The sequence below is a fragment of the Cheilinus undulatus genome, linkage group 3 (genome assembly GCF_018320785.1).
Source record: "Cheilinus undulatus linkage group 3, ASM1832078v1, whole genome shotgun sequence".
Classification (NCBI taxonomy): domain Eukaryota; kingdom Metazoa; phylum Chordata; class Actinopteri; order Labriformes; family Labridae; genus Cheilinus; species Cheilinus undulatus.
In genome coordinates, this window is record NC_054867.1 from 34,781,382 (window position 1) to 34,798,666 (window position 17,285).

Sequence of the window (17,285 nt, forward strand, 5' to 3'; positions counted from 1 at the left end):
TATCAACCATAACTAACATAGCTAAGGCTAAAGCAAATGAAGCTACGTTAGATTATGCTACGCTCACTAAAGCTAGATCTGTTTTATTAGTTTTGGCTTTCTTTAGCTATGTTAGCTTTAGCTATAGCTAAAATAGCTACATTAGTTTATGTAGTAATATTAACTGCATGGCTAGAAAGGCTATGTTAGCTTTAGCCAAAGCTACAGAAGCTAAAGCTAGCCACTATTAGCATAACTACCCTATTATTAAAACGGGCCTAAGTATAATTTAATCCTGGATTAGACCTCTGACCTTTTTACTGTTTTATTTATGAAATGTTGTTTAGGCTTTAAATTTTGCACTGTGTATTTCATGAATGTAACTGCCAGAATTTGTTTATGAATAAAGTTAAATTAAAGGTTGTACTGGCAAATTACATTTCTTTGTCTTTTCTTTTCCACGATCTGCGGCCTGCAGCCAGATTTCTCTCGCGGGCCCTTTCTCACATGTTTTCCTGAAAAAATTTTAAGAAAATACCAGACAACCTGCCCCTGAACCCTTCCAGAGCTGTCCTCATACATATTGCTCACTGACTTTCCCTTTATGACAAAGTATATTGGCCTCAGAAGACAGGACATGCAGTCAAAAGGATGCTACTGATGGTGCTGTGTAATGTTTGCAACATGTTCATGATGCAAGACTAAGCAACATAAGGCTGGTGCTAAGATCACAGCATTTGCCCTTACATAAATGCTACATGTAATTTCATGTTTTCATGTTTATGAGGGGAAAAACATACAGGGAAGCAAACGTGAATATGAAGATGTTTTATTATGTGCACAAAACTGACCTGTTTGATGCAGGTTGCATGATGTAAATTCAAACCAGCCTTAGCCAGTAGGTGCAGGTAAATTTTACTGAACATCACCTGTTGCATTAATGCATCACCTCACCCTGATTTCTTCGCATTTTTTACTGGAAGGCTAGTAGGAATTTTGCATTCAAACACACAGCTCACCAAGAAAATGTTGCAGCCATTTTAGGGATTGATGCCTTAATATTTACAGAATGATCCTGAAAATGTAAAGAAAATCTCAGGCTTTCTCTTTCATCCACAGCAGGTAGCACGTTTTTTAAGGAACAATGCAGAGGAGGCGGACGAAGTGAGAGTTTGCTGTATTTTTTTTTGCCTTTCATCAATGCTATGTGTTATCAAAACAATAACAATTCAATAAAGAGCGGGCAAGAACATACTTGCAAACAGAACACATAATACAGTAGTTTCTTAATGTGCAGGCAGATGGCGCTGGACCAGGGAAATACAGTAATTCATGCCTTATACTGTTATGATTTGTTCATGATCATAATTTATTGATATTTTAAATTAACTCATGGGTCATAATTGAGTGAGAGGTGGGGACACAAGTTACCCATCCGTCCTGTAGACCAAAAACACTTTTGTGCATGAACAATAGAAACATTTCTTTTTTTTTTTTTTTAAAGATTTATTTTTGGGCATTTTTGGGCCTTTATTAGACAGGGGAGGACAGTGGATAGAGTCAGAAACAGGGTCAAGAGTGGGGGAGAGACACGCGGTAAAGGGCCTCGAGCCAGATTTGAACCCGGGCCGCCCGCATACATGGGGAGTGCCTTTAACCACTAGGCCACCTGCTCCCCGAAACATTTCCATTTTAATCTAATTACAGGTAAATGTTTTGTGCTGTTCATTAAATTATTACATGCATTTTTGTTATTTTTCTGAGAAACTATTCTATGCATTAGTAAAAACTTTAAAAAAAATAGAAAAGAGAGTACAATATTGGCCTACTTAAATGAACTGTAAATATGTATATTAAATTTAAAAGGAGCTCAAGTTGACTTTAGAATGTGTTTAGATCAGTGGTTCTCATCTGGTGGGTTGGGACCCAGAAGTGGGTCGTGGATTTTTCAGTGGGTCATGACTAGGTGTCCTCAGTAACCAAAGTTGCTCATCCCTGGTTGATGGTTTTGTGCTGGTTGCATCAAATAAACATCATCAACCCCACCTGAATTTTCCTTTATATATCCTGCTGTGTTTATGCATCAGCTCAGCAAAACTTTATGTATAAAATATACTGGCAGGGAAAAAACTTGGGCAAAGTTCAGTTAAAAAAAACATGAGATTTAGAACATATCTTCTCTTATGGCTGGGCTGCAAGCAGCTACTATTATTATTTTAATGCTCTTTTACTCATACAGGCTTTGCCTCTGGGGGTTCAGAATCCTGCCCAAGGACACTTGGGCATGCGGTCTGAAGGAGATCAGAGTGATGATCCTCCTATTAGCAGCTGTATTCTCCACCTCCTTAGCATCCCTGAAGCAATCCCTCAAGAGATTACAGAAAAAAAGCACAGGCTGTTGTACAAAGAGTGACCATCTGAGTATAATTAAGGAGAAATCAAGGAAGAAATGTGCTCAACAACTGCTGAAATAAAGGTTTTGAAACCGAGATTTGATAGGAGACCCCTCAACATGACATGACTGTAAAATAGGTATAAATGCATGTCCCTTCTAGTCAGACAGTTACCTCTCTCACTGAGCTATCATGGTAAATATCATCAAAAAATGTAATAATATAACAATATTGCATTAGGAATCAGATCCAGGATTTTCTGAGTTAGAATAAGACAAGTGAGCATAAGTAATGCTATTTCAGCCTGCAGAATCATATAAAACTTATCAAAGTTAAAATGCTGGGTGCATCCAAACTTTAATATCTTCACATAAAATCTGTTTTAGTAAGGACTCAGGTCTGAAGCATTGACTGTACATTCATACAACATATATATATCATATGTCATAAGTCAGAGTAGGCTCAGGGTAAAACAGTAAAAGTAGTTAGAAATAAAAACAATCTACTGTAAGTGATAGGTCAGACCTAAACAATAGACTAGCAATTGTGTTTTTCAGCTGATAGGTACAAGAAATATTTTTAGACGATGAATGAAACAGAATATAACTTTAAATCAAAACATCAATTTTTAAATTGAACAATCACTTCAGAAAATGACAAACCATTCGATCAATGACATGGATTCTGTGGAGCCATGCAGATGAATTTGTCTTATTACTATGCATGAAAACTGAAATGATATTGGTACGAATGCGTCCATCCTTCTGCAAACCTTCTGGGAATCCTACACAGCCTTCTATATTCTTCAATTACCTTATTCATCATAAAGGGAACTTTACTGCAGAGCTAGAAATGCTAAAGAGAACAGAAAAATGCTGATTGTTAAGTTCATATTTCCACTTCAGTTTACATTATTCAGGATCAAATAGCCTGCAGTGATTTTACTGAGTATCCTATGTATTAATATACAGTCAATTTGGAATTAGAGTCCCATCAGCTTATGAGATTAGCAGGTTTATTTTGGGCCTGTGTGCATGCATTAATGCTGCAGATGTTTTCTAATTTAAGAGAAACACAGCAAGCAATCAGGATCAGTTTATGTGCAAAATTAAGGTACAAAATAGACATATTTTAGAAAAAAGGTATTAATCTCCCCTCATGTGAGCAACTCTGGTGAGGTTTGCTATCTTTCAACTGCTTCTAATGACAGAATGCTGTGCTGTCTCCTGGAGCACATGTGGTTCAAGGTATAATTTGGCTGAAAACTTATCACAAACAATAAACACATTTACAAAAATGCATAAATACACAAGCTTGTAAAACAGAACCTCAGCGTTTGTGTGTGTGTTTATGCCTGAGCAGCCAGGGGCTCAGTAATTGGTGACCTGATAAATATTTGTGTAAAAACCTCCTTAGCAGCAGAAAACAGAGAGGCATGCTTTCAACACTAATGCCTGCAGGCACAGGACCAAAAATAATTCAGGGACGGAGCCCACGAACATGCTGCATGTCAACATTTCAGACGGCCCGGAGTGGAGAAGCATCAGCAAAAACATTCAGATGAAATACAGGGCTGTTTGGTTAGAAGTGGTTTCGGGTTTAACCCCCGAAAGAGAAATACGCTCGGGCAAAAAGGAAAAATGTTGAGACTAGTTTAGTCTTATTCTTGGTATTTTTTAAAGGACGACAGGCAGAAGCTTAAATCCATTCAGACAAAGGCAGATAAAGTGCAGTTGCACCCCATCAGACTTTAGTTTTGTGCTTTATCGGGAGTACGTAATCTCATTTGTGAAACCCATGTCCCCTCTAATGACGAATTCAAACTCTGAATTGATTCATTTTGGAGTAATTGGAAATAAACTCAGCAGAGGAGCTCAGTGGAATGTTGCTCTAAAGTAAACAGTGAGGTGTGGAGCCCAGAGAGCCATCTGTCGCTGTCTGGAGGAAGAGGAGTGCAGATTTATTGTAAACCCTCTAACTATAAGAATAAGGAAACCTTGATTACATGTGCATGTAGTGCGTACTCTGAAAAAAGGGCAGGACCACTCTGTTCTTTAGCTCTTTTCTGAGTTTTTTGGCTCTAATTAATAGGTAAAGGGAAACATGTGGAGGAGAGAGTGGTATAGATATGTGCCTAAGGGCCCTCTGCATCTGGAGGGTCCCCACATTTCAATTTCAAATTATCTTTTTTGTAGCCATCAATAACTTTCTACAGTGTAAAGCTGATGAGCTAGGTTCTTCTTGTTTTGTGCCACATTAGAAAAAAAAAAAAACTCTTAAAAGCCTCAGTTGAAATTTAAAACCTAACTTTTTCCATCAAAGTGACAGTCGATATCAAGAAATATTAAGTTATTGTCATAATGTGCCTCCTCATTACAGAAAGCAAGCAGACAAGCCTTTGGTGAAAATGTATTGTCCATTTATTCTATAATGGATGCTCCAGGCCTGCAGAGATGAGAATATTCTTGTGTTGCTTTTGATTTTTTTCCCTCTGAAAATAAGTAAAAATGTGGCTAATTTCACAGAAATCAGCCTGAGAAAGTTTTTATTAAAGTTGTGGCTGACAATAAATCAGTCTTATAAATGTTCACACATTCACACCTCATCTTAACAATCTGAGTGACTAAAGAGCCATTAAATGTCTACATCTATACAGAGTACCATTATGACATGATCATGCTGTTCAATAAGAAGAAGTGCAGCTCTCATTCTGAAAGGGCTTCCTGTGATTACATAGAGGCTGTGGGAATGATTCCTGAGAGCATCATCGCCAGACATATTGTTTCTGTTCATACTTATGTTTCAATGACAGATTGTCAGTTCAATGTAGAGCAGTAAAGATGATGTAACTGAAGTGGGGCTGTCAAACACTGACTTCTTGTTTGAATGCAATTATTTTCTGAATTCCTACAGGGAATCATGATTTTTCTCCCTTTTCTTTATCAAATGTTGAAAATTTAAAAATTTGCATTTAAAACGGCTCTTGTTTCATTTAAGATTTTTGTAGTGTGAACTAAGGGGAACTGACTTCCTGTTTGGATACAGATCTGCTTGTATTTTAAAAAAAAAAAAAGGAACTTGGGTAGACTGAAGATTATGACAAAAACAAGCACTTAGTTATGGATTAACAAAGAATACAAGGAAACATCATTTTTTCAAATTTTTGTTATCACAGGGTGCAGACGACGTTTGATTTATCCACAAGGCTGTTTGTGAGTTTTTTAAGCATTCGATTACTGCAATTATTCTTAATTAATGCACTGAATATGGACTTTAATTAATGCATTACAGTGTTTAACAATAACACATTATAACAAGTAAAGACCAGAGCCACTCAGCTCTGATGTTCTTCTTTTGAAATGAGGACTGACTTCATTAAAAATGCCCCTCCATACAGCATATTTACTTAACAGTAAGCTGATGCTTTAATGCCACTGATGACTGTCACATAATGAGGGAGAAAAGCTGTAAATAGTCCCCTTCTAGGTTCACAATGCTATGTGCAAAGCATACTGGGATCATTTGCACTGCAATTTATCCCAGCATGACCATTTTAAGAGCTTTTTTCTCTATCCACTGTCCTATCTCTACAATAAAGGCAAAAAAGCCCTTTAAAAAAAGAAATAGTTTCAAAAACAGGTACCCCTCAAGTTTTGCTTGTATAAAAGCACCACTGTAAATACCTATGAGGTCTAACATCTCACTGCCCCTCCACTGACTTCCATGCTTGTTTCATTAATGGTGACTCTGTGGACAGTCATCATTAATGCGACTTGGTCATTCAGACTGCAGTCGAATACTAAAAAAGTCAAATGCGTATCTAATTTAATACCACAAAGTGGACTGAATCAAATATGAAAATACCAGATTCAGTAGTACTGTTTACACTGTTAAAGAAAATTAGATATGAGTCACCTATGAGCAAAAAAATATGAGCCTAAATACATCAAATTTCAAAATCATAAAAAGTTGTGCAGTAAACTATGTTGTGAGATGTTGTGGAAGTGTTCATTGATTGCGACAAAAACCACGCCCACTTTATTGAGAGGTGTGCCTCGATAAACTTACAATCAAATTCTACAAGTTCTGGCAAACAGAGAGGATGCACTTGCAAAAAGAAGGCAAAACTTTCTATAACAGAGACTGAGCAGGACAACTGAAGATGTTAAAGCAATCATTGTGTTGATGTCGCGGCAAACTACGTATATGAATTGTGTATGAGCATCTGCATTAATGTCAGCCTATCAATCTCTTTCAGATGACTCAGATACAAAGCAAAGACTCCTGCTCAGCGTCCACTGTGCAGGAATGTTCCGCTCTGCGTCCTCTCGATACAGGAGGCCGCTCTGCACTTCCTCAAAACTCATTTTCCTCCATGCCGACTCCATTCTCTTGTGGGAATGAATTTAAACTGCAGCCAAGGCAACAATATGTACCGGCAGCAATAAAACGTCTCCGCTGCTAAAGCAATGAGGCATTTTAATAGGATGAGCTGAGAGTGTTGAGAAGGCAGCCGGGCTTCGTCTCCCTCGCTGTTTGTTTCTTCTTCTCCTTCTTAGACATGCAGCTGTTTGAAGTTTGGACTCAACAGGGATTTGGATGATTTAAGGTGAAAACGGAAGGATAGATGAGCAGAGTGGAAGCATGCTGGAGATGGAAAATCAGCTTCTTAAAGTCTGATCATTATCTGCACCTCCTGTTGTGAACGGGGCACTTTGACACCCAGGCAGCGGCCTTGAAACACCCCACACGGGAGAATTATACTAAACACGCCGTCAGAGCTCATTTTTGTCTCATTGCAGCAGTGCACCGAATCTATTTCACTCTAAGTCCAGTGTGTGTCATCGATGGAGACACAGATCCTCCATCACATGAGTGTGTGCTGTCTCAGGCTTCTGTCAGACACACTTTACTACCATCAGACCTCAGCAGAAAGCCATCAAAGCTAGCTGTATCATAGCAACAGTCAAGGAAATCCTCTTATGTGAGCTGTTCCCCCATCCTGAACCCCAAGTCTGATTCTCTCCAGATGTACACAATGTAGATGTAGCACCCTGCAGGTCCATAAAACACAATCAGGAAGCACCAGGAAGCACTTCACCTAATCCATATCAGGAATTCTTTCCTCTGGCATATGATGGTGATATATTCAAGATATCATCATAAAATTGCAGTCTTAATTCTCTACTTCCACTCCTCCTCTTTCCACTATGCCAATCTGAATGGCTGTTCTAGATTCATCTCATGCAAAGTGAAACATTTCAAGCTGTTTTTTGTTTTAATCTTGATGATTGCAGCTTACAGCCCATGAAATCAAAAATCCATTGATGTACAGTGGATTGTCAAACACAGCAAATTCAGAAACTTAGGGGAACTTCACAAAGAGCTGACTGATTCTGGAGTCAATGGATCAAGAGCTATCACACCGACAGGTGCAGGAAATGGGCTACAAGTGTTGTGCTCTTAATGGCAAGTCCCTGCTGAACCACAGACAACATTATATGCATCTCACCTGGGCCAAGGAGATAAAGAACTGGACCGTTGCTTGGACCACCCAAAGTTCTGTTTTCAGATGAAACTCATTTTTAATTTTATTTGGAACTCAAGGCCCCAACGTCTGTAGGAAGATCAGAGCGGCACAGAATCCAAGTGGCTTGAAGTCCAGTGTTTATGGTTTCCACAGTCAGTGATGGTTGTCTGCTGGTCAAGTAATACACCGGCTGGATCACAGGCTCTCTCTATATTATGCTCTATCTGGGCCCCATGATGTGATTATAGAACAGCCTGCTATTGGCTGACAGACCCTTACAAAGACTACACAATATGGCGGTTAGCAAACGATCGTAATTTAATTAAAATAGATTTAAAAAGTCATTCAATGTCGCATTTACTGGTGTGGAATCGAGTCCCCAAAAGTCACACCAGCTCCAGGCTTGCTGAAAATGCTGCTGCAAGGGATTCAAAGGCATCAATAGCATCAATGGGAAAGCAGAAAGGCTAGCTTCAAGAGCAAAAACAAGTAAAAGACAACGATTTATGATTCAAAAGTTATTTAACTTTTGATAACGTCTCACATCTTGTCGTGTACAACAGCGCTGGTTTGGAACGCATTTAATGATCACATTCAGAGAAAAAACTAACATGCAGCCAACACTCGTTGCTGCTGCAGTGGGTCCTTTGGTTCTTCTTCTCTGCTCTAAAACAGTAGCCTGTGCATGACGTGCTTTCTGACAGTGAAGAAGAATTGATTTCTGGTTTATAGCACTAATAGTTAGCATGGCTAAACGAAGAAAAATATAAAGCTAGACCAAACGGTATAGGATTGGCACATAAACTCGTGTACTCACCGATACCAATACCTCCATTTTAAGCAGTATCGGACATATTTCTGATACTGATATTGGAATCGGAACAACCCTACTATTTACTGTGCTCAAGTACTGCAAAAAAACTCACTGTGGTAAAATTCCTCAACCTATACAGTATGTACATCTGCATTAATAAATCTATCTACTGTACTTAAATACTGTAGGAAAGCTCACTGTGCTAAAATGTCTCACCTTATATTTGAAATATCTTATCTACCTCATGTAAATCTGTCCACATCCTTGCATATTTTACTGATCATGTCTAGTCAGCATTCTTGCACCCTTTGCACAACCTATAACCATATTATCAACGTACAGGGACTTGTATATGGTAGAAAAAAATACCTTACAAACTAATATCTATTCAAATCTTACTTCTTTTATACTTCTTTCAGTTTTATTTATTTTAGATATTTGATGTTTAATTCCTGTGCATTGAGAGCAAAGCTAACCAGAGTCAAAATCCGTGTTGCATAAGCATACTTGACCAATAAAGCTGATTTTGATTCTGATTATCGGTCTGTTTTAACTGTGTATGGCTCTTTGAGTTGCTCTGAGCATATATGGTGCTTAAATTAACTGTCAAACCTTGCCTTGCCTTGCCTTTCAGTCTCTGATGTAGGGTGATATCTGTAAATTACAATGAAATTTCAATCTATTTTGGCCAACAGAAGAGCACAACTTATGGTAAAATAGGCTAAGCTTTTATTCTCCAGATTCTCCACATGTGAGAAATCATGGTTATTCAGGCAGTCTGCCCTGACTTTTAAACATGCACACTGAAAGGAAAATCAAGCCATGATGGCTGCGATGCACCCAGTCTCAAACACCCATAAGAAGTGAACCATCATTGTCCTGAAAATTCCATAGGAACCCTTAAAGTTACCTAACCTTAAATCTTCTATCTAATGCAGGCCTCTGCTCTTTCTGTAAAGTCTCATATAAAGTCTTCAGTCGTGATCTGGTGCTTTAGGAAAATGATTTTTGAACAGTCAGTTTGAGTTTTGAGTTGAGGAAAAACACTTTGGCTGCATCCAATGTTTCTATAAAGAGGCTGTGTGAAGGAAATTGGGGAGAAAAGGACTGTAAGAGGAAGCAATAACAGTGAGGAATATCCCCATTAGTCACTTTCTCATCCCTCTCCCCAGTCAATAAAGGCAGTCACATAATAATGTGCTCTTAACCTCAGCCATGACCTACACATAGGGAATCCATATTAAATGCTGTCTTTTTCAAAAACCATCCAGACACAAAGACTTTCCTGAATCAGGGCGAAGGAAAGAGTTAAACAGGCACTTTAGCTTTCATGAATCTTATTAGAATAAAGAGAAATATCAGTCTCGCTGATAAGAACGATATCATCAGAGAGCCAGAGCTGGAAGCGATTCAATACTCAGAGTCACGCTTCAAGTCCAACTTGAATTGTCTTTCACTGACTTCCTCTGTGAAGTTTCATTTCGATAAAGCTGCACGGAAAAATTTAAGTGCAGAGGAATGTCTATTCTAGATGTTTCCTGTCTTGAAGTTGGCATCTTTCTTTGGAGCTCGCCTTCCTGGTTCTGCTCCACTGCCTGTCTGCCTCTGTGCAAGCCTGCCTCTTATTCTCTAGCAGACTCTCTCTCTTAGGTGGAACTTATCATCGCAGGTCGCATAGTAATGCCACTGCAGCCATCTGCCACCCAAACTGAAGGGAATGCCATCACCAGCTGGTGACCAAAGTGTGCAGCAACTTCTGTCAGCTCAGCTAATAAAGCTGAGACACAGGAGGCCAGCTGTCATGTCTCAACTCTGACCCTTAATAAATGCTGCAACATGAAATCAGTGTCAATCCACAATGCCCTCCTCCTGACCCACACTCTTTCAAAGATTATTTTAAACAATGCACACCAGCTTCCTCTGCCCCTGTATGGACATAAAAGTCAGCCCTCCCTTCCCCCCTGCATGCAAGCAAATCCAGGAGTGGAAACTCTCTCACATGTCAAAGTGCACGCTGGCTTCTGCTCTCACTGACAGCCTCTCCACGGATCTGATGGTTCATTACTGGAGGTTTGCATTCCCTTACAAAGCGAAACAAATAACCACAGACATTATTTATTTAAGGCCATTACTCACCACTGTGGAACAAAGCCACAAAATATGCCAGGAAGTACTTCTGTGAAAATGTCCATCTATTATGTGCAGAAACAGTCGACTAAGAATGAGAAACATGGAAGACAAATACTGTAAAATCTAAGTGTAAATGTTATTCCCTTAAATAGAGGAAACAGGACAGAGAGAGGTACAAAGAAACACACAAACACGTTCAATATGCACTGAGTTCCACAACCAAGTACATCTTTTAAACTGAAATATTTCACAAAACATGAATTATGAATTGTGTTTTGAGCTACAAGTCAAGAACTCTGCCATATGAACTACCCAAGAGAGAAAACTTAAATATTTATCTTTTATTTAAAGTATAAACCTGGCACAAAGACTAGCTTATATGGACATGATGACATGCTTCATAGTTGATGAGCATTAAATTCATTTGGCAGTAAATCAGTAAAAACACAACTTACTTTATCTAACATTACAGTTGCAGATATGTTAGTACTACTAAAATGCCTTTTCAAGTTTACTGTGCTTAAAATACAGTATTTCCTTCAACAGGGGAGTACGTGATTAAGGTAAAAACATGTCTGCTCACTCATCTATTTTTGTAGTCATTGTATTAGGTCATGTGACTGGCACTAAGGCCTGCAGGGCAAAAAGAAAGCTATTGACCACTACGTGGAACACTGCTTAATAACAAGGCATATTTACACCTCATGCCAAGGGCAAATAACTAAATACATTGATTTAAACTCTAAGTTTTGATCAGTTGTGACCCTTCTGCCGAACAAGCACACCCTTTAAATCGTTAAACCTCACAGTTCCAGCCAGCACTTTACTTGGATGATGTTTACATACAGGAATATCTAAAGAGGTGAAAATCCTTTTCCTCGCGCCACAGCCAGGATGAAAGCTAACAAAGCTAAAGCAAGCCACCGCTCACATAACTACCTCTAACACTGGTCTAGCTTTAGCAAATGTAGCATAATCTAAAGTAGCCAACATAGCTTTGTTTGTTTTTGCACCAGCATAAGCTAAGTAGCTTCAATACCTACATAGCTTTCATAGCTAATGAAGCTTTGCTAGCTACATATTTAGTCATATGTTATCTGGAACCACCTGCTCTCACTATAAACCCAGGATGTTTAAAATTAGATCTGTGATTCAACTTGCTGTAGTGTCCATTTGATGACATATCCTAATGGGATAAATGCTACATAATCAGTAGAATTTAGGCACATAGCTACATAAACTACATAGCTACCTTATCTATATAGCTTATGTAGCCTCATTAGCTCTAGATCTAGCTTTATTAACTACTTAACTTATGTAGCCAAAATTAGCTTTAGCATTAGCTATGTTGAGTGTTTTCATGGGAGACAAAGTTTTTCCTGTAGCAGGTCAGGTTTTTGACTTTTATCTTTGGTAGCCTAACCCATTGTTTCCCAACCATTTTTCCTTGGAGCCCCCCTACATGTACCTACGAAAAGCAGAGCACTCCTAGGACCCAAGACAGAAGGAAAAGTGACACACTGCTGCCGAAAATCAACATACATTTTAATTGTTTCACTGATAAAACCCTAAAAAGGCCTTTCCATGCCTTTTAAATCAAAATACCTCTGTATAAACTACCAAGTAACTGCTTCTTCATGGTTTTAGTCAATATTTGTAAAATCTAATTTTTGGCAGCCTTAGAGCAGACAAAGCCTTGTGCCGAACCCCCCCACATATTTGGCCCCCAGGGCTGGGAATCAGTGGCCTAACTCCTACCTTACCCCTTACTCTAACCCTAACCAGAAGTTTAATTTATTGTTATTTTAAAAGTCTCAGCTTGTATTTCTGTTCTGACAGAGGCAGCGTCTCACCGCAGTGACCTGCAAGGAAGGGTGTGAGATCTGCGGTCTGCAGCCAGACTGTCCTGCACCAGGGAGTGGTTATTTAAGTGTGTGATGTGACAAGAAACTATAAAAATGAAGTAAGAAAGCAGAGCCCAATCTGCCCTACTGGGACCCAGTGGCTTTTTCAAGATATCACAGAACAATCATCCTACTCCAAATAAAAAAAAAAAAAAGAAGAAGAACTGAAGTTAGCCAAAAGCAGGAATGAGGAATCTTCATAAGAAACATTAACGTGTAGAAACAACTGAAAATGACTGAGTTTAATTTAAAAAGTGTCACTTTGAAGGTAGATGAAATCAAATGGATTGCTTGTGTCTGAAAAATACAGCCTGTCACAAAAATATGTTATTAGATATGCGCAACATTACTGGCCTCCAGGCAATAAGCAGCATGTTTGTTCTTTATATGCATTTTCCATATTTTTTTGTTTTGGTTTGCATAAGCTGTCATTTTCTCTGCTCTTTTTTATGTATCTGGTTTATAGACTCGATAAAATGATTAAATGTTCTGCATTAATCTACATTTATAATCTCAGCAGGGTTCCAACAAAGTAATGCAATTAAAATGTCATAAATCCCTTATTCAAAAGCAAGCACTCTAGGCCAGTAGTTTACCATCATTAAAGAGGATAATGATGCCTGTTAGTTCAAATGTCACCGTTGTGTGCATCTTCTTTAAAAATAAGGAAAAATAGTCACAAACTCCCCCCAGTGAGAGTATATTTATCTGTTTTTGGAACCCCCGGAGTTGTTGCTATGCCTTGATTAGGTCTTTACTGGAGGAAGTCTAGTGAGGAAGAGGAAGAGAGAGGAAGCAATGTGAGGGGAGTGAGGGGCTGCCTCTCCCTGGCTATTGTTTGGACACAGTTCCTCTCACGCTGCATTGACCACAGACAGGGCGTGGTTGAGGGGGGCCAGGCAGGGAATATGAGGAGTGGTGGGAGAGCGGAGGGGGGTTGAGGTATTTGGGTGGTGATGGATACAGTTGGGAAGGTTAGAGTGGATTGCATACTTTCTCTGCATGTGGACAGCGGACAGGAAAATGGGTGGTCCCTGGAGAGCATTTCACAGAGATGGAGAAAGAGAAAGAAAGCGGTGGAGTGGGAGGGATTTTTATGCTCCTGTAGTTTGGCGCTCTGTTCCCAGCCCCGCTCATGTGCACGATGAAGTAATGAGAGACCCGGGGCCTCTGACAAACTCAGGCCAGATGGGGAGAGGATTCTTACCCACAATTACTCTGCAGCAGAGAGCATTAGAGCTGCTGCAGCTTTGTCTCTACGGAGAAAACATAATCACTGGGTCTTTTAGGAGAATACTTAATCAACACTCTTTTACAGCACGCTCTACAATTTGGAGGATGTCTTATAAGGTTTTAGCAGTGTGATTTGCCTTGATCCCTAAATAAAGTATTCTAGTGTGCTGAATTTCCCAGTCGCTTACAGTATGGTAAGGTTTCAGCAGCACATTCTTACTGATTTCTGGTATTTTCAAAGTTATTCTTGCGTATTAAAAATTTAAAAGCTAGGTACATTTTTTTTACTCTTAAACTAAAGCAATGTGCACTTTGGGGTAAAGGCCTGCCTTTTGCAAACAAGAAAGGATACTTCAAGTTAATATTTGATCCAAGTATAGTGTAAAAATCTTTAACATAAAAAACTGACTCCAAAAACAATGCATAAAGCACTGGAGACTCCTTAACCATCTGACAATGTGATCATTAGTGTAAATTTCTGTCAGAAGTCATACTTTCTGTTGCAAATGCTGTCAGTATCCAAATTGCCATCCACTTTTGTCATGAGTAAATTTTAGCTCCTAGGAACACTGGCAAACTTTTGGAGGCTTTGGCTGGAGCCAGCTTTACAGCCAACATTTGGACTTTTTTTTTGTTTTGTTTTCGTGCATTGCCATTTTTCTGTCCAGCCAGTAACAGCCTGTCCAGACTATGTGCAACATGAGCCAGTGTCAGAGACCGTAGCTTGTTTTACAAATTAAATTAATATTATCCATATCTGTGTTTGAAAGGCTATGCTCTCGCTTTAGTCATCACAGAGCCAAACTATTTGGCTAACTGCTGTCAAAGACTTATTAGTACAATGCACCAGACACTTGTTTCTGCATATTCAAATTAAAAGTGCTCAATGCCACACTTTTCACAAAGGGAAGACTAAAATTTCAGTGCATATAATAAGATATCTATCTGATGTATTGCATGCAGCAAGTGTGCGATGCTGCGGGATGTCTGACACTCACATGCACTCGAGTAGCAAGAGTGTAGTTGAGTTGAGGGACAAAGGGATTCTTAAAAGGAACCCTGCATGATCAGACAAGTTCATCCTATTGGATAGATATTTGTTTCTCTCATATGTTTATTGAACTAATAAAACCTCACCAGATAGATATCGGCATTTGGAGTAAATTTGAAATTTCACTAGACATTTGTTTGTCCATCCAAACATGGCAGTTACTCATGGGTTGCCCACCTTTTTTTGACAACATTTCTCTTTTGTCAATCAGTTGTGAATGCTGCTCCACAACACACCATAAAGGCAGGGATGTTGTTGCCAGAACATGATAAACTTTCCATCCATCTCATAGTTCTATCTCCATGGTTTCATCATTCTTTTTTTGCGATGCCATTTGGTTTGTTCACATTTGAGACTGCTGCGTGTGCAGAACACTTTGTGTTCTTATTGGAAAAGGTCTCTGACTTCACAGGACTAATCTTAAAAGAAATGAAAAAAAAAAAAAAACATGCTTGACTTTTTATTGGGAGGTCATGAGGTGTCCCAGGTGTGTCCTTGATTGTCGGTCACTATGACTATATAAAACAACAGATTTTGAGGGTCTACAGGTCTGTAAAACCCTACAACTGTTTGGCTATAATCATGCAAAGACTGTGTAGTCTGACCTTGGCTTTAGCTGAACTTCTTGTATAAGGCAGTGGATTTAGGGATGCATGGCTTTCAATGGATTTGGTCTTTTCTGCTCTCCACAAGGGCTGCTCTTCTATAACAACCAATCTGTTGAAATGCTTGAGGACAACACTCTTAAAGCCACTAATAGAAACCAGTTTGGACACCAAAACTTGTCATTAGCTGATGCTTTCTGTGTCCCTATAGTGATGAGAAGGTCATTTCTAGGTTCAAATCCACCTGAAACCCAAAAGCAAATGACATAAAGCTTAAAATGCTGTCTTTAAAGTAAACTTTACACCTTGCTCTGGCAGCACACACTTGCTCTGAATTTTCCCACCTAAATTCTCCTTGGGAATTGTCGCCGACCTTGTACTAGATTTTCATGCTTTGTGCCTTTAGCTCTCTATCAATGAACCACATCTATTAAATCACAGTTGCTCATGTTTGTGTCAACCCAGTGAACTTCACCCCATCATGCTCTTTGGAGATCTAAAAACATACACTTCCATACCTCTAAAATAAACCTCAGCACCTTGTGTCTCCCTTTGTATTAAGCACATTTTATCACCCATTCTCCCCATGCTGCATGAGTGACCCTTGCTGCCTGATGGTTGTGTTTTTAAAAGCTGTATGGATCAGTATTGACAGACTCCCATGACTCTGTGATGAGCACTTTCTCCCTGAGTGTCTGCATGGCGCTGATCTACCAGGAGTATAAATAATGTAATGTCCCGTAAGGTTAACTCACATTGATTTTGAAGGACAAAATATTTTCATACCACCTCCAGACAAATTGAGCGCAGGCTGGATGTTTGAAGAGGTTGTTTTTCTCTTGGACATCAGGTTTGGCAGCACTGAGTTGAATTGGATTGGTGCTGAAACACTGGAGAGGTTTAAGAATGTTAAACGAGGCCTTGACATCAATGTGATGGATTAAGAGGAAGGCCAATAATAAAGAGTGTCATCACCTCGGCTCAGCGATGAATACATTACTGTCTCTAACTTTAATAAGAGGAGGCAGGTTGTTTGTAACAGCCAAAGACCTTTCAATTGACTTCAATGTACTCTAAAACTAAGACTTACATAAATTAGATTTGGTAAGCAGCGACACACTCAGAGAATACATAAAAAATGTACATGAAAATATATCATAGGGGAAGATAAAAAGTGTCAATTGGAGTGACATGACAAAATGAGGTAGAAGACATGCATAGCTCCAGAGCTGACCTCAGCTAGACTAGCCTGGCACTCGTATTTGAAAGGGGAGCTTATTGGTGCCTAAGTCGGGATGTGCAAAAAATATCTGCTCAACAAGCTTTCAGAGTGGCTTTTTGCCCTTGTTTTAATAAAGAAATGTGGTTGAGGTCTGATTAAATTGCCACTTTTCTACAGCTGTACAACTCAACCTCTTAGAGAGCTTGCAAACTCATGTCCCGACTTGAGCAGGTCCACAAAATATCAAAAATATCCTTTATGTCATGAAATGCTTTAAATGTGGCTCTTTTCTTATGTTTTAATGATGACATGTGGCAAAAACTGCCACTATACTGAAGCTACTTGACAAAGAAAATGTGTGCTGAAACAAGCCGTTCTCAGATTTTCCCCTCATGATGTCATGTGGGGAGTAAGCGCCGCCCCC

General features: G+C 39.1%; 1 protein-coding gene across 5 annotated transcripts in view; it reads right to left on the reverse strand.

Moving 5' to 3' along the window:
• kaznb (kazrin, periplakin interacting protein b) overlaps positions 1 to 17,285 on the reverse strand; it is a 205,780-nt gene that overhangs the window by 97,635 nt on the left and 90,860 nt on the right. The gene's annotated exons all lie outside the window — the stretch shown is intronic.